The sequence below is a fragment of the Columba livia genome, chromosome 3 (genome assembly GCF_036013475.1).
Source record: "Columba livia isolate bColLiv1 breed racing homer chromosome 3, bColLiv1.pat.W.v2, whole genome shotgun sequence".
NCBI classification, from domain to species: Eukaryota; Metazoa; Chordata; class Aves; order Columbiformes; family Columbidae; genus Columba; species Columba livia.
Genome location: NC_088604.1, coordinates 80,837,932 through 80,862,398, shown reverse-complemented (window position 1 = coordinate 80,862,398; position 24,467 = coordinate 80,837,932). Strand labels below are relative to the sequence as shown.

General features: G+C 38.5%; 1 protein-coding gene across 6 annotated transcripts in view; it reads right to left on the bottom strand.

Annotated features, from left to right (window-relative positions):
* Positions 1-24,467, bottom strand: part of CHRM3 (cholinergic receptor muscarinic 3) — a 288,862-nt gene that overhangs the window by 97,209 nt on the left and 167,186 nt on the right. Inside the window, exon 4 of one of the 6 annotated variants that reach the window (XM_065055298.1) lies at positions 18,258-18,358. The gene's annotated coding sequence lies outside the window, so the exon portion shown is untranslated. 6 annotated transcript variants of the gene reach the window in all.

The following is a 24,467-nucleotide window of genomic DNA, read 5'->3' as shown; positions in this document are numbered from 1 at the left end:
GGATTTTTGGTACATATTAATTTCACTATTTCCATTATGACAACATGGCAGCATAATTTAGCTTAAAAGAAATGAATATTTTTCCCTACTCTTCTCAAAAAAAACAGAGTAATATAAGAAAATGCTTCTGTAACAGCTTGCTGCAGAGAACCATGACCATGTTATTTTAACAACAAAGGACCAAAAATGCAGCAAATGAACGTGTGAGACTACCCTGATGCAAGAGGAGTATTCACGCAGAGAGCAGACATGACTGGGATGGCTAATAGAGCATATAAAAGATAGGTTACCAAGACCCATTACATTCTGTAATATGCAGAGGTACACAGGTGCGGGTAACATGCATACACACTAATAATGACATTAGTGCCGACATTCTGCTTCTTTGTTCTCAACAAGTGGTAAATGCAGATGCTGAGGAATCTTCAAAGGGAGCCACCCCAGCTCCCTTGGTTTTGTGTTGGGTTTATGCCAGAGCCAATTTCACCATAACTTAGAGTGGAAAGATGTGCTATATCACACTGGGTCTGTGCAAGCCCACAGCTCTTCAGTGTGTTGGAAGGGAACATGAAACTTTTTTTCTAGCTAATGCCATGATGTTTTAAGGCTTCTGGAGCCAGCCTAGCAGGATGACAGATGAAGTCCTCAAACACTTGGGGCAGCATAAAAGAAATAATAAAAACACTCCTGTTTGGGCTTCTCCAAATGTCTCCCTGAAGTTTTCCTCCACCATAATGACTTCCAAAAAAAGCAGACAATGTATATAGATCGAGCATCTGGTGTGGGCACAGCAAGTAGTTTTTCATTGTTTCTCAGTATGCAACTGTAAGCGAGTGCGACAGTTTATTTTCTTGTTCCTTTTCATATTTTTATTGCGCTTTGTGCAAGAAACCTCCAGGGCATTGTAGTAATACTAACAATTAAATAAAATTCTTATGATCAGACAAACTATTCTACCTGATTCACGGTTAATCTGATAAACTCCAATGAGGTAGAACTAGCTGGACTCACTTGGCTTAAAAACCCTAAGAAATAGATCAGTGTTACATTTTCAGCCCAGAAAAAATTAGGTTATTAAACTATTTTGTAGAGAGAGACATAAATCTACAGTTACACTAGACAAAATACAATGTACCATCAGTAGCAAGGTGAGGAAGTAATTTTCCTTTATGGTACAGTTATAAACAAAGTAAATTACAGTAGGTGGTAGTATTACTAATCATGTTAACCACAGTAGTGCCTAAAACCATGCAAAAGATGAACCTTGTAGGATTTTGTAGTATGCAGAGATACACAGCAAAAGACAATAGAGTTTATAGACTCCCTGGAACCCCTTTTTGCCCACAGGGTTGCCCTGGAGCTGGAAGGAGCTTCCTTGGCAGGTCAAGAGGCATTTGGGAAAAGGTTCTGCTGGGTGTGGATAGATGACACATTGATTTGTTCTTGTATTTGTGCTCTTACATCATTACATTTAGAGATGACCATACCACAGAATATCAGTTATGTGCAATTTTGGACCATAAAACTAAAGCACATATGACACTTGCCTTACAAATTATACCAGCCATCACTCTATGATTGAACCAAATCAGCTCTGCAATCACAATAAAGTGAAATTAGGCACTTCATTCTTGAACTGACATTACTTTACTGATACCAGTCTATCTCAAAGAATTAGGATAACTGTCAGTCATGATACAGCTTTGCTGTTCAATATTTACTGACATATTTTATCTGCCCTAAGCAGAGAGCAAGGAGGCAGTGAAAATCAGGCTGCACATAGAATCTTTTTAACAAACAGCAATGATAACGGACAAACTAACAAAAATGTTGGCAATAGTGAGTGGTTTTTATTTTTTTTTTTCCTTTTGGTGTCACCAGATGAGTTTCACAGCAGAGAAGAAGAAGGGACATATTATACATTAGACTGCATGCAAATTAATAGTAAAGGACATGTGGACACCATTTCCTAGGGTAATGCCTGTTCCTGTCATCAGCTGCACAAAGCGAAATCTCTGAGCCCACAAAAAATAACACAGAAGCCTGTGGAACTCTTCTGGGGGAGCATTTGGTCTGGAAGGCTCTGTTTTCAGGATCTGCATGACAAATTATTTAAAAGGTGGTCTTTACTTACTAGGCAGGTATCCAACCTAGAAGGCAGTGAATATGAAGAAGACATTTAGGATCAAGCAGACAAAGAAATACTCCTAGAACAATGCTTTCATAAAAGCGTTGTAAGACCAATAAGCCATATGAACAAGAGATGTGTACACACACTTATATAGGGAAGAGGTAATTTTATCTCTGCAGATAAAATCGGGAGAACTTACAATAAACAAACACATGCAATTCTGGTGGAAGTGTTGCAAAATAAATAGAAAGCTAAGAGCAGCTGCAGAATAGAGAGCCATACCCACCCCACTCCCCCCCACCCCGAACTGTATTGTATCTTTCTTACTCAAAAGAAAACTGACCCATAATCTATTTAGTGTTTATGTGCTATCAAAAAGAGGAAATACTAAAAGGATCTTAATTCCGCCAAAGAAGAGCACTGGAGTTAGTAGCCTGAAATAGAAGCTGAAATAAATGTCTGGAAAGAAGTGAAATGCACACACTGTCACGTAGTACGGTCATTCACTAGGAAAACTATTGAAAAAAGCAAAAGATCCTCTATCACCTGTATCATTCTAAAGTCATTTCCTCTTTAATTTAAAGTTTATTAGATCAACACAAGAATAACTTGGTGAAATGTAATGATTTCTGCATGTTAAATGAAGACATAGCTGTCCTATGCACAAAAGCAAACAAAAAAGATACAGATATATGACTAATTTCTCTCACAGCTGAGGATGGTTTGGCTTTCTGAGAGTGACATAAAGAAGCCCACCTTCTTGCAGCAATCTCCCCAAAACTTCCCAGCTTCTCAGCTTTTTGCTGACCTTCCCTTCCAGTTTTTTCCTTTTATCTTTTTTTAAAGGAGATTCTTCTAATATGACTGGCATACAACTCCTTAACAATCTCAGTAGACTGCAGCAAGAGCTGAGGAGTGTTCTGTTACTGCCATGCACCTGGCTGTTTTGGTAGAAGACAGCAGGAGCCTTTTCCTTTTCCTCTTCCTTTTCTTTTCATTTTCCTTTTCTTTTCCTTTTCCCTTTCTTTCATTTCTGTCTCCCTTTATTTCTGTCTTTTTCTTTCTTTATTCTTTGTTAATACCTTTCTGGCCATCTTCAAATTTACCTTTTCCAAGGCAAAGTAGTAAAGAGGTAAAGAGGCAGAGTGCAATGCCAAGCTGAACAAAGAAACACTGCATAGTTATGAAGACACTGAATATTTTCTGGATTTGGTGCCAACCTCTGTGTGTTTGCAATGAAAGCAAACTGCTATGGCATTAAATGTTGCAAGTTTTTAGACAGAGAAAGAAAAGCAATGAAGCTACTTAAGAGCACTCAAGCAAATAGTAAATGCCAATCCAACAGCCACAAAGGAGCAGCTCCTTGGCCCCGTCCAGCCCATGACACAACTGCCAGGGCAGAGGACAGAGAGATGAGGGCATATTAAACCTTTTGGGGCTTTGGGAAACTGGTGGAGCAAGAAGCATAGTGAACAGTTCAAGGCTTCCAGGGCAGTGATAGCAAAAGCTGTCATCTTGACCAGGGACAATACAGGGAGCCTGAAAGTGGGAAAGGTCTTTTCTCCTTGTTAGATATGGAGATAACAAACTTTGGGGGGAACTTACATTCTTACTTTTTCTTACCAGCTTTTGTAAATAAGTCACATGCACAAATTCCTATTGTCGTGTGACCTTCTGCTTGCCTTTGAAGGTTAAGTAATAAGTAATGAATTATGAATAATTCATAATTAATGAATAAGTAATGATCCTTTTCAGAGTGACTGGGACTGACTTGCTGATCACAGCATTTCAGAAAGAAAAAGCTTGTAGTGAAAACAAGATCATTCTGTCCAAAGAACAAGAAACATGGATGAAGGCTCTATAATAAAACTCTTCAGAGAGAGATGGAGGAAACCAAGTTTATTTCTAAGGACTGTCCTAGAAGCATCTGTACAGGAATGCAGTATTAGGTACAATTTCAATCTCTGAACTAAAAAGTAAGCTCCTAAGCATGAAGAGGAGAAACTCTGTTTCTGTTTTCTTGGAAACTCTCCAAAAAGGGAGTTTGCAGAGAAGACCTGCAGGGAACTCTGAACAGATGCAGGTCCCAGTGTGCTTGTAGCGCATAATGTTGTGTAGGCTTAGCAATGCCTCTGGCTGGCTACACATGAACGATTGTCACCGTCACTGCTTACAGGTATTATATCACTGTAATGTTTACCTTCCAAATCAACACTTTAGAGAGGCTTGACTGCACTAGACCAATAGCATAGGACTAGAGGAACTGCCACTAAACAAATATCCTCTTCAGGACTGAGGACCTAGGACACGTATTCCTAGGTCAGGTAATATAAAGTGGCATTACCAACACAAAATGATATTTCTTTTTGCTACCCCATTCTCTTCCTTCTACCACAGTAGTTCTCCTGTATCTGTATCTCCTATCTTCTGTGCCATATTCCGTTCTGACAATACCAATTCCCCTTCCCCCTGCAATAATCATTTGAATTTTATTTTTTTGGTCAAGAGACATCCTATTTACTCCTCCAGTAGACTGAGAGGCATTGCTTATCTCACAGACAAGCAGCACGTGTTTATTTATCTTCTGGCTAGAAGATGCTTCCATCTATGGGAAGGAGTGCTTCTCTGGCCGGGCTTCGATGAGGACTCAATGCACACCCTGTGGCTACTTTACTGGTGAATTTGGCATCATGTCAGTGGGCCAAACAGCAGTCTGTTCTCCATGGCAAGTGGGCAAAACTGAGGCACAGGCATGGGTTTCATCTAGGGAAAAAATATTAACAGTCTGCATCTCTATTACAGATGTAAGGAAAATATCTGTGAGGCAAAAAGAGGTGCTTACAGTGTGCTTAATTTCCTACCTGTATTAGTTCTGCCTGTGTGGAAGAGTTATGATTTGGAAGCATAAATTCAGGCAAGTTAAGAAGGGTATTAAACTGCTACAAACTCATGTAACTATATACATATTTACTTATCTTTCGCTAACAGTTTTGCCCAGTATCAGAAAAACATATACTTACAAAGGTTTGCTTGAACAGCTTCTCCCTGAAACTGGAAATATTTTGCTTTCCCTGTAATTCTGCTGCTGCTGACTTCACTTTCCCTCATTTTCACATGTGCTGATCATCGTCAGGGTGTCCACTGGATATTCTGAAAAGCAAGTCCTTTGCACTGGACTCCAGAAAAACTAGGAGAAATCCATAATCTCACATTTGCTTTGATAGAGCTTAACAACATGAACTCATGACATATGAAAAATGACAAATAGGTCATGTATTTAACTATGAAACAGACTCCGCAGGGGATAGTTTCAACATAGCATCTGTTATGTATAAAAAAGGTTATGTGCTGGGTTTATTCATACCCTTTTTAGAGAAAAGCACACTTAGTCCAACTAATAAATTGACCGAATTTATTTTATACATGTGGTTTTAATTTTGGATTTACAGATTGCATCAATTTATCTGATTTTCTTCACATCAAATAAGGGAAATAATATACGCATTATGTTAGCATGAAACACGTTTTCCTTAACACACTGTTTTCTGTCCACAGTGATTAGGGTGGCAGCACCACTATTGTATGTTGTTCCCACAGTTTCTATTTTTCTACTTAAATCCAAATTTGTTTTTGTTGTTAACTCAATCACTCTAAATAATTTTCTTTGGAACTTACTTCCAAGAAATGTTCTTAAAAACAGAGCCAGAGTCATTTGCATTGCCCTGAATGATCTAATTCAAGGCATTTTTAAATAGATCATAATGTAGAGATATTTTCCTTTTTTTTTTTCAAAGTGATTTTATTGTTCCTTAATAATTTCAGCAAAATGAAATATCACTAATTGTACTCCAGTGAAAAAAAAAAGTGATTTTTGCTATAATCATAAATTCTAGATGCAAAACTTTAATTGAAAGAGCATTTTATGTTAGCAAAATACTAGAAGTGCACGTATGTGTACATGCTTACATATATATGCATGTGTACACCATACAGAAATTGAGTAATAAATCTGTTTATACTTAATTGCTGTACAGAGATGTACCAGTAGCACAGCTTGCTAGGAGCCACAGTGTCTGCCTGTGACCTAAACTGTACAGGCTTAAGGGGAAAAAGCAGGAAATGAAGCAGGAAGAAGGGGTAGAAGAAGAGGCTTTCTTGTGACCATCTGATGAACTTTTAATGATAACAATAACTAAAGAGGTATCAAATATTATCCTTTTACTGCATATAAAATTAATGGAATTTTGAAAAAAAAAATCTGAAGCTACATCATTAATCACACTCATCTCAACAGATGAACAGAATATAGAATTCAGTATACAGCAGTACCAATAGCTTCATTATTTAATTAATTAACAATGGACAACAAAGGAATGCATAAGAGGTTCATTACACGAACCTTTGTGAAGTTCTGTCCAACGTACAATAAAACTTTAGGTTTTAGTTTTTATAAATTCTTATGTATAGGATTTGTATTTTTTGTCTCTGAGTCCATCTGTTTTGGCAGTGTGATACAGGTTAAGACAAGGTTAACACTCACAAGTAACCTTTTTGTTTTTCTATATATACAGAAGAAACAGGTTTCACATGAATTGACTTTATTAGAGACACAAAATTCACTTTATTAGAGCACAAAATAACCTCCTCTCTCCAACATGATTACCGCACGTACGTCTGGCAGACCAGTCCATGCTGAGAAGAAGGCAGTAACACTTTCCCTGTACCCAGAGCCCAGGCTCCATGGGGGAGCTGGGGGTGCTACACCTGTTACATTAGATACAATGGCCATGACCTCGCAGGGGCTGCCGTAAAGGCAATACGCTGTAAATGGCTACTGATTTCTTTTGCCACTGTGTGCACCTGAAGAGCGAAAACGCCGTCACTGCAGGCTGTGGCTCTGGTGTTATGCTCCCACGTCTTGGCTGCAGCCACCAGCCTCGTGAGCACCTGCTGTCTTTGGGTGAAGGTGCTGAGAGTGCGTCTCCTCCTCTCGTCTGACTGAGCCCAAAGACATAATTCCTACTTTCAGAGACACTTTAATAGTTCTTACGTGGTAAATCTCTATTTGTCTCACAAACTGTGTTTCATAAAGTGGTTCTGAGGATGGAGCTTGGAGTAGGGGGGAAGGCAGCAGCTCATTTTACCATGTGGATGTCAGCTGAAACACATGGCTACAACCAAAGAAATGCACAATAAAGGGCTTTATAATCAATCTCACCATTTTCATGTTTTATTTCTGCTTCAAAGCAATTCAGTAAGTAACAATCCATCATCAAAGCAGAGTAAATACTATTATTGACATCTATTTCACTCTTGCAATGTAGTGTGCTTCTGTATGTTAAGGAAGCTCCTAGATGATTAATGATTTTTTTTTTCCCTTTCTCTGGCTAAAGGATCTAAGGGCATTTTACTTTCTGGACCTCTAAATGATATCACATGGTTTATCATAACTGATATTATCCATACCACTCAACCTGAAGACGGAGAAGATACACTTCTTTTGCAAAATGTCATATAAATTCTAGAGGATGTTTTAGAATTGCTTCATTGTAGACAGTATATTGCAGGTCGTGTCGTGTTTCTATTACTCTAAATAAAGACTAAACTGTCATTTAAATGTTGCTTTTAATAATTCAGCCAATATGTTGGGCGGGTGCTTGCACTGCTTCACCTGCAATTACCTCATCAGGTTTTTGCAGGGTGTTTGATAAAACAAGAGATAAAGTCACACATTAGTGGACAAACTTAATTCCCTTAAGGCACTAAATTCCCTTAAGACACTAACAATGAACTTTAGACAGTAAGAGCTGAAGAGGAGGAGACCACCTGCACAAAGGACCTACAACCCAAGCACAGAGTATGCTGTAATTAGAAAACATACGGAAAATTTTCTTCACTGGCTATGTGTACCAGAGAGGAGTATCTATGAATTCCACCTTGTACTCTTCTCAATATCAAGTGAGCCTCACATTTTAATAGATAAAGGTTTCAGGACTGCAAGCTCCTGAATTAATCTATATGGCATTAATTAAAAACATGTCTATCTTAGAAAATGTCTAGAATAAATATTGATTGCATCAATCTAACAATTACAAAGAAATTAAAAAAGAAGATGGAAACAAATGAAGAACCTGCATTTCTAAAGCTTCCACTTCCTTAGAGAAAGGAGTTTAAGCGCTGCACTCAGGGTAACCCTGACAGGGCTGTGTGTGGAGTTTTTCTTCTTCCCCATCTCTTTCTCCCAGTACGAGGTCAGAATATCCCTAATAAGAGTGACATAACTAGCAATCAGTGCTGTTCAGTCGTTCTTCCTCTGAATTGGTGACTGTCACACAGCTTACATTAACCACCCCCCCACACACACACACAAGAAGTATTTTTAATCTGTATTTCGAGGTCCATTAGACTTCTGTGTAGTTCTAATATGTTTACTGTGGATATTATGTGTATTTTTTTTTTTTTTTCTTCTCAACACTACCTATACTCTGTGTTTCCATTGGAAGCTTTATAAATAATTCACAGAAGCACAAATTCCAGATAAACCTACTGAAATATAAAATACATCCAATCATATTTAATTAAATAAAATAAAGAGACAATTGCCAAAACCTGAAAACCCTTTCCAGAACTCCTTTGGTCAGGTCAAGGAGTATTCAATTATTTTTTAATAACTTACTGAAAGCCCCTAAAATTTATCCTGTTCTAACGTTGAAGTTATTGCATACTCTATTGAAGGCAATGAATAATGGAGCTAATTTTACTCTTACATCAACAGCAACCAAAATGGGCTGTTAGAAAAGAAGGAAGAATCCAGAACTTAATAAATAAAAGAAAAAGCTGTATTACTTTTTGTTGTGTCAGTATCTGCGTATCTATAATACCATTCAAATACATTTATTATTAGCAATTTTAATAAATTAGCTACATTTTATCTTTGCATTTTTCTGCTAAGAGCTGAAAAGCATGTTGCAAATATTAATTATCCCTCTAACTTTATTGTTTCTATTATCAATGTATTTAGAAGAATTGAATCAAAGATAAGTAGCAAAGACTACTGAAAGTCAAACAGAAAGTCAATGTCAAAAAAAGAGCATTTCAGATTCTACAGTCCTGATTACCCACCCACAGTCTTCATCACACAATGACACTCCTCTTTCTCTATGAAGACAAGATGATCTACTACTGCCTTCTCCATAATTGGAATATTCATAAGCAATTATAGCTGTGTTAAAAGAATGTTCTTGTACATGAGCTCTTGAATAAAACTATTGTCAAGGATCAAAAAAAAAAAACCAACCCAAAACACATTTTCATAGAAAATGGCACATATTCATTTTATCAGGTTGTTTCAACTCTAATTATGACATCCATGGAAATTTACTACTGCTTATGTACTTAATAGACCTTAAGTCTGGTAACGTGACAACTTTGACTCCAAATAAGAAACAAAGTCATTATGATAACGAATTAACTACTAAAATCTCTTAACAGTTTACAATATAAGCCTTGCAATAAACATTGGGGAAAAATAACAAAATATCTTCAAATTTACCTGAGGAAATGTAAACAATTCCCAATACCAGATCAAGTTGAAAGGGTCATACATGAGAAAGCAGCAACTTTTCAACTTCAAAACTTATCCTTTTAAAGGTATATTTTGGCACTCACTCATCTGGAACTGAAAAGTAAGATATTGCTTATTTTACTTCATCCTAAACCCATGAAGCCTCGAGGGGGCTTCACCCGGTTTCAAAGCAGGCCCCTGAAGAGCTAGAATTGCAGAGGAAAACAAAAATAATAAACAAGCTGCCGCTGTTCTAATATCTCTGCTCAGTGCAAACCAGGCTGCTCTGTGCTGGCTTAGAAGATCAGGACACTTCCCTGTACTAGTAAGGAGTTTGGATTTCACCGTGCAGCACGAGGTGCTTCACCTCACGCAGAGAAGAAAATACCAGGGCAGCTTTATGCCAGTTCCACACATATCCTGGAGCTGTTAAGTGAACACCCTATTTCCAAGTGTGTCGACAACCTAGATGAAAAACCTGGTGCAGGCTGGTGCCTCTGTGGCCACCCACCAGCGGGGTTGTCCCAAGCAGGACAACTGCTTAGCAGGAGCTGTCAATGAACTGTGCTTTCTGTACCCCGCAACTGCGGCCTTATCAAATAAATATGCTTAAAAATCCACTCACACTCAAACCTGGCTCTGTAGCGAACCTGGACGGTTCTGTGTCAGTGATCCACGGGCAGAGAGGATTTTGTTTAAAACTCGGTTGCATAGGCTCAGCCTGGAAGCGGCGACACGCTGCCCTCCTTCCCAGCCAGGCACAGGGCGGCTGTGCCACCCCCTCGCCTTTGCCCCCTGCCCCAAACTGTGCTGCTGGGACCCAGAGAAATGTGGGTGCTGAGCTGAGAGGGATGTGGGCAGTGCTGCTGGGGAAACACAGTGCAGAAAATGCCAATGCCAAGAACCCAGATGCAGGGCAAGTTCACCCAGAGGGAACTGAAAAGCAAAGCACAAGGTGATGTTCTGGCTTCAAATAAGCAGCAAAACCCACCCTGGATATATTTAAAACCTCCTTACTTTACTTTAAGCAAACAAAGAACCTGATGCTTATAAGCAAACCAAACTGAGCTAAACTTTTGTACTACAAAAAAAGGAAACTTTTTGTCTCCACAGGTGCATACTGATAAACTTTCCTGTGAAAGGATTACCACTAGCTTTGCAGAAGGGTGACATGGAATTGCAAGGCAGCTATGTAAAATCTGCATGAATTATTCTAAATTCATCGAGGGCACCTTTTCTCTAATGAGCCAAAATGATGCATTATTTGAAAATGACTTTAGTGACATTCTAAGTAGAACCTCATAAAAAAGCAGTGGTAGTAGCATGTCTCTCTAGGTCTGTTTATTCACTGGCAGTTTCAAGAAAAATCAGATTAGCTGCATGGATTAATTTCAGATGCTTGAAATAATATGACTTAGGAAAAATATTTCAGATGGCAAATAGAACTTCTTGGTACCTACTTAATGAAGCAATGGAATTACTTTTTTCAATGTCAGAATGTAATAATGGGCTTATTTACCAGTAGAATTTGCTCTTAGTTATTAAGAGGATAACCACAGCCACCAAAAGCCATGAAATCCAAATTTCAACTTAATTTCAGTATATTTTCAGTGTGAATAGGCTGTTTAAAAATAATTTAAAATATTTTAAAAATCCACATGTAAATAAACCGTGTACAACTTTCTTTTTTGGAAAAAAAAAAATGCAGTGTGATTTGATTTCTGGCAGAATATATGGCTTTTTCTGATCTATGTGACTTCTGCTCTGCTCCACCCTGCACACACTGCGTATGTATCATTCTGCTCAGTCTGGAGCACAGTGCATTGGAGTTAAAGATCCACCATACAAGACACCTGAGCTGGCAGCTCTGTTTTGCAGACAGACTTTGAGAGACAGATATATGTTGAGTTCTTTCTGGTGGATGGGAGAATGGTTTGTAACACTGCAGGATAATCTCTGTGGAACATTTTTGTGCAATTAAGGGAGACTGGCTCTGGCTGTAAGTTGTAAGAGAAATGACAAATATAGACCTTTCCTTGAATTTCATCAGGATGGTGAAGTCATCTATAGAGGAAAAATACTTATGTATTACAAGAAATTATGTTTTACAGAATTTCATTGCAGTTCAGTTTTAGGTGTTTATGATACTACATTTTGGGTATTTTTTTTTAGAGCTGGCCAAAAATGAATAAACATAACCCCCCTAAACTGGCAAGGGGTAGATCAAAGTCTTTCAATTTGAACACAAATATGTGAAGCCCACCTTTCAGATTTGGGCTTGTAAAGCTACTGCCTTAGAAAACTACTAATCAAATGCAATCAAGAAGAGAGATGTTCTAGATGTAGTTGTCATTTGCTAAAAGAATTAGTGGAACATTAAATGTAACACAAAGGAAAATGGCAGACTCTTTGGCCCAAGAGAAGATCTGCATTGAACCAAAACTTTCTAAGGAACAACTAAAGAATACAGCTGATAATTTTCACCACACTATAAGATTTCGTTTCCACAGTTTAAATTGCTAAAGTCACCTTTATACAGAATGGAAACAATCTAACGTCTTTGGCAGAACTCACAAGATGTACACTGTTAACCTCCAATTTCTCCATCATCATGAGAGTCTATTTGCTGAAGAACTGGTCCAATATGTAGTTAAGTAACAGTTAAGTACAATGTATGCACAGAAAATAATGTAAGAGGATATCCGAGGTAAAGCAGAGATACAAAAGAAAATAGCATACAATAATTACAGCCACACATGGTGATGACTTTTACTGCATTGTTCATCCTTTCTGTTTGTTGAACACATTTCTTCTTTATTGCCTCATATTTATAGAATATGTAAAGTTACTCTTGACCCTGGGGAGTTTGGCTCTGGGGAAATGACACACACACACAACCCTGAGAAAAGATAACGAGGAATGAGTCTCAAGAGATTCAAAATCCAAATGCAGTTTAATTGAAAAAGTTGAAGAAGTTCAGAGGAAAACATATTTTTTTCTCAAATTATTTCAGCTTCTGATATAAACAAAGATGAATGTTTCTCGAGTTTTAGCCATTAATAATGTTGCTGTAAAGCTCAAGTATGCAAAACAAAATTTGATAAACAGGACTGATTCATCACTACACTCCAGTTGTTTCATACTGCTCTGGTGAAGCAGTAAATCCAGAAAAAACTTGTTGTTAAACCAACTTTATGGCTATTCTGCATCACTAAAGTGGCACCGAGCAACTCATCACAGACATGCAGCATGAACCAAGTTCTTCATTGCTCTGTCCTCTCTCCTCTTTAAGCTATTGTTTAGTTAGATTTTGTGAAAAATAGCTCGAGGTGGGCATCTGAACAGACCTGCTTGAGGAGCAACTCAGGCATTTTACAGTGGGTTAGGTGCAACTGACCCTGGCAATTTAATGTGATTAAGCTCACTAGTTGTCCTCCTGCTCCTTCGACCCATCCTGTACTTAAAGCCTTTATACCATTTCTTTCATCTTGTTACTTGCCCCTGAAGCAGCTCCACAGCATAAAGCTGGTATGAACTGAAGATGATCGCTAATGCTGACTGCTGCCCTAAAAGAGTGCCTGCTGCAGTCCAGCACGGAGCCAGGGCAGGGCTCGGATCAGTGAATGGATCAGATGAACAAATCTAATGATGTGTTAGTAAGAGCTACCAAAAAAAACCCAACAACAAAACCAAAACAAAACCAAACCAAAACAAAAACACAAAAAAAAGCCACCACAAAAACCCACAAATAAACCCCCAAACCAAACCAAAACAATAATCAACCAACACCAACAAAAAACAAACAAACAAACCCCCCACAAAACAAAGGGAAAAAAAGACAACCCAAACCACAAAACCTCTGGAAAATTAATGGGCCTATGATATACACCTGCAATTTGTAAGGTGGTATTTACACTGCCATTGCTGAAGTTGAGCTCCCTGAAGCCCATTAGCACACTTCAGTTCCAAAGGGAAGACACTTCAGTTGCAAAGGGAAGACACTTTTCAGAAACACTTCATGACAGTTCCTGGGTGGTGAGAAAGGGGCACCTGCCTCAGCACTATGCACCCAGGGGTGAGCAAAGCAGGACAGGTGGCGAAAAAGTGGGAGTGTAGCAAAGGTGCCAATTGCACTTCAGGCCCTCTTCACATGTGAGAAACTAATCCACAGCTGCCCCACTGCATGCAAGCGCTTTCCCACGCTATACTTATGTTTGGCTGGCTGCCAGCCCGTTTCAGAGGTGGGAAGTGAAAGTGAACTTCCTCACCCATTCACATCCTTTAGAACAGGAAAATAACTTACGACTTGTTATTCTAGTCAGGAGATAACAAGGTGGTCTTCCCAGCTGCGGCTCTACACTTTCATCAGATCACACCCCCTTCACACCTCCCTGCATCTCTCTGCTTTGGCACTGCTATTCATGGTCACGTCCACAAGTGGAACTGCAATGCCTGTATTTCCTTACACTGAGATGAGTTTTTTCCAGTTGCAAACGTATTTAATCCCTGTGCTCAAATGAAGTCAGAATCATCTTTTCCTGATATGCAGTGAAAAGAAGAAATTCCTTTATATATACTTTATCCCTTTTATTTCCAAAAGGCCAGCGGGAGAGTTCCATTCTTACAGAAGTTCAGGGGACACCAAAAGGCATGGACAAATATATTGTTCATCAAAGTAAACACATAATTGCACCAGAAATAAGACACAGTAAGATTTAGATGCAAATACAATGATCTGGAACCCCACATAGAGTTCAAATCAACTGGCATAAGGACAAGGAAGACATCCAGTTATGTTATGTTCACTGCTCTCACAGTGGACAGCTTGCAAAAAACACCTTTGATGTATTTACCAGCTTACACTTAACTCAGGAGAGGATATCACAGACACTCACAGTCTAATATTAGACTAAAACTCTTCAAGGTTTTACACCTACAGGATAAATTGTAGGTAGGAGAATGAAGAATAAAAACAGGTACAAAAATGTAAGTAGAGAGGCTGATGCTGACACATTCTGAACAGCCTAACTCTCGCTTATGTCACCACAGGTTGCATTACATGTGCTTGATACTCCTGGAGATCTGTCTGAGGATTCCTAGTCCTCAGATTTTAGCAATTCAGGTAGGATTAAATAACCAATTCTCTGTTCAGTTACTGGCAGCATTTTCAGCTCAACCGGTAGATCAATCTAGAGCATTTAAAAAATCTGAAAAACATTTACATGGTTTTCAAGAAAATCATGCACACAGACTGAATAATTCCCTCCTGCCCTCTTTTCATTGGCTGTGATCACAACCCTTTGAAATGAGATAAAATTACAAGTGTGCATTCATGATTAGCTTTAATTAGTGAACACCTACAAATCAATTATTAAGTTGTCACATAATTAGCAGGAATCGTAAGCCGCGAGAAATAATCAGCAAGACAAACTTTGGAGAGGGATGAAAAAACAAACAGTGCTGAGCGAGCTTCCACTCAGAGGCAAGTTCAGCACCCCTGGAGAGGAACTGAGAGAGTGTCTCGGAAGCGGTTCAAGACATGGAGGATATTCAATAATTTCTGTAAAACTGGACGTCCCCAGGCTTCATTGTGAGTACAAAACAAACACATGGAGTGCAATACCCAGATGTTGTTGTGTTACTCTACTGTGCTCCTCCACAGCACAAGAGCTCAGGAGTTTAGGCAATTTTATTTTGCATGTATTTTAATAACACTATATCACCTGGAAGACTTTAGCCAAATTCTAGCAAGCTACAAAGACAGGAACGTGTTTTGCCATCCTGGCCTCCCTCTGTTCTTTCCCTGTTTCAGATTTCTTCCAAATCTTGGCTCAGATATAGAAATATCAAAAGGATTCAGTGAGCATGGCAGCCAGGCTATTGACAAAACTGCAGTTTATTTTGTTGAAATGGATGGGATCCTTGCAAGAACTCCCAGGGCTGAAATTTTGGCTGGCAATATTATAATCCATAGGCAAAATGACCAAGAGGCTCTGAGCTGTACTTCATTGTGACCATACTTCTTAATATTGGAGAATGCACATTATAAATCATTCCAGTGGGGGAGGAAAAAAATTCATTAGAATTTGCATTTCCTGACGAGCTAATTGCATGAGCATATACATGCTGTGATACCCTGGGTGGAGGGTAGGTGCTGGTTTTGGAACAGAGTAGTTGGAATCAAGTACCCTTCAAGGTGATTTGGTCCAGACAGCAAGTATCTTGCTCAATTTCTGGAGAGAAAAAACCCCAGAAGATCACTGCCTTGATGAATAGGGCAGTAAAGGATTTGCACTTATGTTTTGTTTTTAGAATAGATTACACCAAAATCTGCAAACATCTAATGAGGAGAAAACAAACAAACAAACCATTCACCAAACACTTTTCCTTTCTTCTTGCCTTCCTCAAATGAAATACCTTGCAGAATGAACTTTATTCATCTTCTCTTCAACATCACTATTTTAAACATTAAGCTTTTCTTTACAGCAAACAGAAAAAAACTATCAATGTAGACAGGAGTTCTAAAAATTACCATGTACAGTGTTCTTTATATGAAAAATCATTTATTCTTTTAATATGCTGTGCACAGAACAGTTCCCCTAAGTATTAGCATTTCTGACTTGATGTGGATTTGGCTGTCTCTCTCCTCAGTTTTACTCAACTAACAAAATCATATCAGCACAAATGGCATTATTTCATGTACCTTATAATGCTCCTAGTCTTTTTTCAACAGAAATTTCTGTGCCTGCTTTAACATAGGTAAATGCAAGGAAAATCTGGAGTCATTGAAAATCATCATAAAAAAGCTTAACACAGCATATCTTCATAACTGGGAAAAGTGAAAATATGCTTTAAAAAAGCAAATACCTAAGAATGTTTGGCCTAAAATACAAGTTTTAGAATGGGCCCAAAGCCCATCAGATGCTGTTATCAAGAACATCACAGAATCACAGAATGTTAGGGATTGGAAGGGACCTCAAAAGATCATCTAGTCCAATCCTCCTGTCAGAGCAGGAACACCCAGATGAGGTCACACAGGAATGTGTCCAGGCGGGTTTTGAATGTCTCCAGAGTAGGAGACTCCACAACCCCCCTGGGCAGCCTGTTCCAGTGCTCTGATACCCTTACTGAGAAGAGGTTTCTTCTCAAATTTAAGTGGAACCTCTTGTGTTCCAGTTTGAATGCATTACCCCTTGTCCTACTGTTGGCTGTCACCGAGAAGAGCCTTCAGCCACTGAAGGCAATAACTGAGATGGTTAGGGTAGTGAGCTGGCAATTTCAGTACCACCTACACTTTCTCCTTGCTGAACTGCGCAGTAAACTTGGCTCTCAGGTAGAAGAAAGCATTTTATTCTCCATCTTATTCTTTCAGAATACTACTCTGAAAACACCAAGAGTCAAAAGCTCTAATGATCTCAGAATGAGATACAAGGATTACTGTGAATGATCTAAAGTATTCACTATATGCTCCACATTTCCCAGGCTACAGAGCTGACAAAAAACTAGAACCTGTAAAATAAAATGTTCTCAGTCTTGTTGCTGAAACTATTGCTTTTTTTTTCCTGAGAGAGAAGCATCACAAGAACATCAGTCATTTATGTAAACTGTATGCTAAGTTTTGACACCCATTCTTGACATAAATCTTTGGCAAGGCATATGATAAGGAGATCTCTAATGCAAAAGCCATTGGATCAACTGACTACCTTGGTCTCTAATGGGAAATTATTGCCATTGTGAGTTTCCTGGATGATGTAATGCCTATTTAAGAGCATACATTTGTGCCGGAGCATTTTTCTACAATCTGGTTTTGCTAATGAAATGATGCTTCCTACAGAGGATGTTACTTTTCTTACAGGATGAGAATGATTCATTCATGACTGCTGCCTTGATCGTAATTTATTATTATTTTTCTTGCTGTATCTTACACCAAACTGACAGGTCAGCCAGCCAAAATGTCTGTCATGCTAGACAAAAAATACCCTCCTGTTGTACTGATAATACAAACTGTTATTAAAAGAATCCCCACCAACCACAAGAAAAGAAAACAGGTGGAAAAAAGATTTTTTGCTAAAGACAAGCAGCTAAAACCCCTCTCAGGCTTATCTGCTTGAATTGAGGATTATCTACTTCTCACGCAATGCTAAATATGATAAAGAAAAACATACTGCCTTGTTTCAGCACTCACACTAAGAGAAAATACTGATTTTTGAGCTGAAATAAAAGCGCCAAGAACATACTGAGCTCTGCTGCTGCTAAGTACTTTGCACAGAAAATCCCCTTAATATAAGGAATTCAGTTTTGCCCCACTAAAATATTACATTTACAGTAATGTAACAGATTTCAGGAAAATGTGTCATGAATTTCCTACTGGCTCAAAGAAGAACAGTGCCATGATGACAGCATGTTTTCTACACAAAAACAATGTGATGCCACAACAAGGCCACATGGCTGCTTCCTTCAAAGCCTTAACAAACCCAGAATGAAAACAGAGTTCACCCCCTAATTTCACATAGCAGTTCCTACATTTTTAATACACAGAAAGCAAGCTTTCCCCTCTCTTACCTTTATCAGGCATATGTTGAAAGAATTCTCAGAAACATTTTTCATCATGCTGGCAATAGAGGCATCTCTGACTTACACAGATCAGCTGCCACGGTACAGTACTAAAACAGTTAGACAAAATGGTCAGAATTACCCAGTGGCTTGATAAAAATCAGCTTACTCCAGATATAATCTAGAGACTATGTACAGATAGCTGTGTGTTAGAGAAATGGCAAATATTCCAGGACCAAAAGGCCAACCAAGGAACAAGCCATGAACTTAGAGTGCTACACCTATTATCTTTACAAGTATAGGAAATGTAATCTTACTGTTTCCAAGCCATATAAATGAGTATTATGAAATTTAAAATATGCAGAGTTCTCCTTTGAACAATTCTGTAAAAGTATAATTTTTATGCAAATGTAATCCAAATTATTATGAAAGGATTGGCATAACTTCCCAGACTTTCCCTCATGAGACATACGAAAAGAAAATCTATTTACTCTGTTTGCCATTTTCCCACTCTTAAATTTACTAAAATAATGAAAAAATAGTCCATGAAAAAAGGACCCTAAGAAACACTTCAATCAATTTAGCCTATGGATCAGCGAAAAACACAGCAATCTCTAATGAATAAACATCGAGATTTTTCAGAAGAGTGAAATCATAATATCCCACAGGAAATTCCATCCACGCCTACTTGCATCTCCTGGAGAGTTAGTAAAACCTCTGGATCAAGGGCAGATGGATTCAGCAAAACCTCAGGTTTTATTTTGGCACAAATACATATATATTATCAACCAAAATAGCCAATGCTGTCTTCTGCACCTTCCTGCAAAGCCATGAGGCTTCTGCTCTTGGATGTAGCCATGCCTGATTTCACCTTTCGGACAGTTTCCCTTTCTGAGCTGCAGCAACTAGCATCAGCTATTTCATTTAGGAAAGGTTTGCATTTTAGGATCCATTACCACAGCACCAGAAAAGATGGCTAATATTACTTTCATATCCTGTCACAGCAATCAGAAACAGATAATGGTCAATATTCAGATTACATTAACTGCATTACCAGAAAAAGTACTCTCTGGGGGGAAAAAAAAAAAAAAAAAAAAGTTAAAAAAAATGGTTCTGATGACCAGTATTTCACAAAATTAAAATCAAGTTCTTTGAAATACCACCATAGCATTTGAGTGCCAACACTTAAGGAAATATAACATGAACAAAAATAAACATTTTGCAATTATCTCATGAGAAATAAAATTTCGCAGATAAATAACACTGTGCACTGTGATGCAGCTAAATAACCTGCTATGTTTGCGTAAGTAAAGATGAGTTGAATCCTTGTGATAAGTGCTAAGGTGTAGCTGTAAAACAAAGATTATCCTGGCATTGATATAGAGGTACAAGTGGTTCTATAGTTGTTCTTTATGGTCATTTATAACATTGCTAGGATCTGCTGTTAGGGATAAATAGATACATTCAGATTTACTTAAGAAGTAATCTCTCTGCTAAGTATATAGAATAAATTCAGAACACAGCAAATATCATGGTAAAGTGTTTCATTAAGCAGGCTCTTTCTAGAACAGCCGACAGCTCATAGAAGATTGAACTTATTTCTGTCAACGTGAATACAACTACAAATCAAACCAGTACAAGCAACTATCTCAATTCTCAGCCACATACATAAAATGTGGGTACTATTCCTTTTATTATGCATTGAAGACTAAAATGACATCCCTCTCTGGAAACTTTGCTATCCAATGACACAAAACGGTTGGGCTGGCACTGATGAATCACACTTACCTATATACACACATGCACACAATTCTTGTGACAACAAAGCAATAGCACACATCAACTTCTCTGTGGTAAAAAATGATCTGCATCAAGTCCTTGGCAGAGAGACAAAATGAAAAAGTAATATCCTCCCATGGTCTCTGCTGAGAAATCTGGCCAACATTCAGTCTCTGCCACAGAATCTTTACTAATTTGTACTAGTAATCTTAGAATGCACAGAGGTTCTGCAGATACTTATCAACCAATACAAAAATGGAATTGAAACTCTGTTTTGGCAGTAAGTCTTCTTTTAAATAGAAAACAAATACAATTTAAATTTTCCCACACATTTTGTACATACAAGTCAGGCTCCAAATTAAACCCAAGATACTGAGGATTTACACACATTCCCAAAAACATATGAATACTACAAAACGAGTGACACAGTCACATGCAATGTAGGTACCATCACTTTTACTGCATATTCACATGTAAACTGATGTTTGCCTCTGAAACCTCTGCAGCAACAATACTATCGGTCCTCACTGAAAGCTCAGCTCTGTGCTCAGCCCAGAGCTTCAATTATTCATTTGTCCCCAGCACTCAGGATTTATCAGGAACAAAGGATGCTTCATTTCTGGAGTGTAAAAAAAGAAATGGTGACACACCAGTTTATTGCTGTGCTCTGTGATATGTCCTCTGCAAGGGAATTCTACCTCCACCTTTAGAAATAAGACAGGGGACAAATTATGTCACATTTCTTTAAACTTTGGAAACAGGGAGGCAGACATGGGATGTTTCTTTGGCAGCAGATAGCTTGGTCTGTCAGCCTTCTGTAACTTCAGAACATAAATTTCTAGTGTGGCTGCATTTAAATCAAGGCAGCAACAGGCTTGCTGTTTCTCAAGCCACTACCCACGTACTCTGCCTCTGTCACTGTACCAGCACTGACACCTGTAAACCAGAGGACTGTGCTGGAAACTAATTTGTTTGTAGAATGGCACTATCTTTATGTGAATGTAAAATGTTCTCAGTTTACTTTCGGAGGTTGGCATTAAACACAGTTTAAGCCTTAAAGATTTGACCACTCAGTTGTAACTGACTCACACAGAAGAGCTGAATGCACAGTGACTGTAAAAGAAGTGCTCTCTTGAAGCTGAAATGGAGTCTCTGACCATGTAATGTTACATGTTCTTAAAGCTGAAAAAGTAGGACAAAGCTACCATGGGAAAAGCACCCCAAGTTCCCAGCTTGAACACCTAAAACATCAGTATGTCATGGATGGTTTTAGGGCAGCTTAAGAAATAATCCTTGCACATTTTTTCTCCTGTGATTCATAACATACTCTATCGTCATGAAAACACTGTGAGCAAGCAGAAGCCATTTAAATTTTAAAAAGTCATTACTTTAGAACATGGTAACAATGTAAATTTTCAGACAAACTCCAGGAAAAGGGAAGCTCCTAATTTTACAACCCAGTTTAGGGAGCACAAAAAGGTGGAAGCATGAATAACACAGGCACTGCTGTATTCAAATGTGCTTCTCCTACGCAAAAGGACCAAGAAGGCTCTTCAAGAAACACACATGTGGGAGAGGAGAGAGCCTGCACTTTCAGGGAGAGGATGGAGCAGATATAGCCCAAATTATGGAGCACTTTAATTGGAATATAGGTTGCTGCAGCCACTCACTGTGCAGGCCTGAGCAATCAGTGCAGCAGCACGGTCAGCCCGTGTCAGCCTCCTGGTGTCTCAGCAATGGTGGGGCCAGTGCAGGGACCACAGGACAGGGCTGGCCCAGGGACAGGGACACAGGTCCTTCGTCTGCTCCCCTCCTGAGACTGCTCTGCCGAGAGCTGCTGGGGCACAGCAACTCTGGGGTGGAGACGCCCTCACCACATTTACAAGCTACCTACGGCAATTAAGAAGGAGTCTTCGATTTTCTACAGACAATATATTTTTTGGTGAAATGTATAGAGTGGCCTCAAGCTGAGAGGTGGGAGGCACATTATTTCTCAAGAAGCAGGTAACATCAATAAAGAGTATGCAGACAAAATCCTTACAACTGGGAGCAAACCTACGCTGGTCAGAAAAGAGATGCATTTCCCAAGCCGAGTGTCAATGACTGATAATATCCCAAGTGTCACGATGCAAAGAAATCTCCCTGAGGCGTGAGCTAAAGCCCTTCTGCCTCAGGCAGTGGCAGGGAGATGGCATTCACTGCTGCAACACTCCTGCAGATTCAACACGCAAATGTATCATCAATCTTAAAACTCTGCAGAAACCAGAGACTTCCTGTGGAAGTCAAATAAGTGAAATATTGACCATTCCTTAAACAAAACTTTCATCCCATTTACTGGGATTTCAAGATAGGTAAAGACATTAAAACAATTCAACCTCAACTATTCTGGAGCCTTAATTGTAAAAATTTTAGTCTACGTCTTTTAGCCCATTCTCCTCTCAGTTATGCTGCTGTCATTCCCAATCCTCGTCCTTGCCTGTATGAAATATGTTGTAGAGGGATAACCAGGTCATTTAAAAAAACCTTCATTTTACTGAGAGCTGACAAAGCTTAAAGCACCTTCAAATGTATCAAAAGTAAAAAACACAGATACATTAAAAGCTTTTAAAAAGAAAAAAAAATACCCAAAGAAAAACAAAACTTTAAATTACTATCTCAAAGACCTGAGAGAATGAAATCCTTTAAACACATTAATATTTTGGCATCAGTCTGCAGTTATTAAAACCATGCTTGACTGAAGGTATTCTTTATAACATTGAGTTATAGAGTCACTAAGCAGAATTCAATAACTCTGTTTGATTATGTGCTATTTAGTTCAAAATTATGGCCTAAAGGGGAACAAAAAGCCCCAAACTCACAACCTCCATCAAAACACACACAAAACTGCTCCTTCAAATAACAACCCCCGAAAGCCCGTGAAGAGAGGGACTAGCGCACAGCCCTTTCTTTGGCTTTCTCTGACACCTTGCCCTGGGGTCAGGATTTCAGAGGAGCCACCACACTGACTGCAGAATAAAACAGAGATAATACACACTGCAAATTTTGCATTCACATGAAAATATTTAATTTATTCAGAGGGGAGAGGAGGCGAGGCCCAGGCTCTCAGAAGGCCACACTGCTCCAGCTCTGCTGGCACTGCTGGGCTTTGGTGCTTTGGACCATGGAGGGTCCTGCTGGCAGCATGGGTTCCCTCCAAGTAAAGGATTTTCCTCAAACCTCAGCGAATACTTTAACCAATAAGCAAAATATTTTTTTCCTTCAACTACAGTGAGTGCCAAAGGCTGCTGACCAACTACAGCAGAAAATTCATGAGTACAACATGATGTTTCTGTTCACTCTGCACGAGAGTTGTGACACAGACCACACCACCCTCCTCAGCATTTCCTGGGGGCTCTTGTAGGCAGATTCACATGCAGTGTGATAACGTTTTAGATGCCACTTCCTAACTACTGTAGAAGGCGCTAGGTTCACAGTTCAAGCTCTCATAAGAAACTACAGCACCCAGAAAAGCAGTTTTGCAATATCCAGTGTTCTGCAGTGAAGAGCTAGTTAAGTCTTATTATGTCTAGGGCTCACACCCTTGCCAATAGATTATGCATACAGCCTGAATTAGAAGCCAAAAAGTAACTATTTCATATAATTTTAATTACTTTAAAGCAGGAAATATTTTATGTACGTAAATTGCATACATAGTATTTGGTGCAATAGTAAAAAACACAACAGTATTTGTATTTTATAGCCTTTAAAACCATGCAATGACTATAAAATAATTGGTCTGACAATTATTTGGTCCTCATAATTACACAGTTTCCCCCCCACTGATGGACCAAAAGATAAAATCAATTACAAATAATTCATAAACAAATTACCTTCAAAAATATGTAACTGAAAATATATACATGGACCTAAAGCAGTTCTGCTGTAACTGAAAGGACATCAATAGATGGATTTGGAGAAGACAGAACTCTTCTATGTATTTTTTAGAAGATTAATTGTAGCATCTGGAATACATTAAATATAATTTGATAAATCCTGAGATTAGGGAATTTTAAACATTTCTTATTATAGACAACATATAATTTCATGAGTTAAGTTTTGGCTTTCTCTTTGTCCATATAAAGCAATACCTGTTCAGTTTCAGTGAAACAAGCTTTCACTATAACCATAAGTATTACTTGAGAAATCTACCACAGATTAGTATCTTTATTGCATATACTCACTCTAATCATGTCCTGAATTTTCTAGACAGAACAATAAATGAATTTGCCATACTAGGTAAGATGAATTAATACAAAAAAATGGGAATTTGTGACTGTTGATTACAATGTTATTTTCTTGCCCTCTGTGGTTTTTTTTAATGCCAAAAAAAGTAGGATAGGTGATAATAATGTAAAATTAATGATCATAAAAAAAGCAAGGGTGGTTAGAGGTCATACCAAC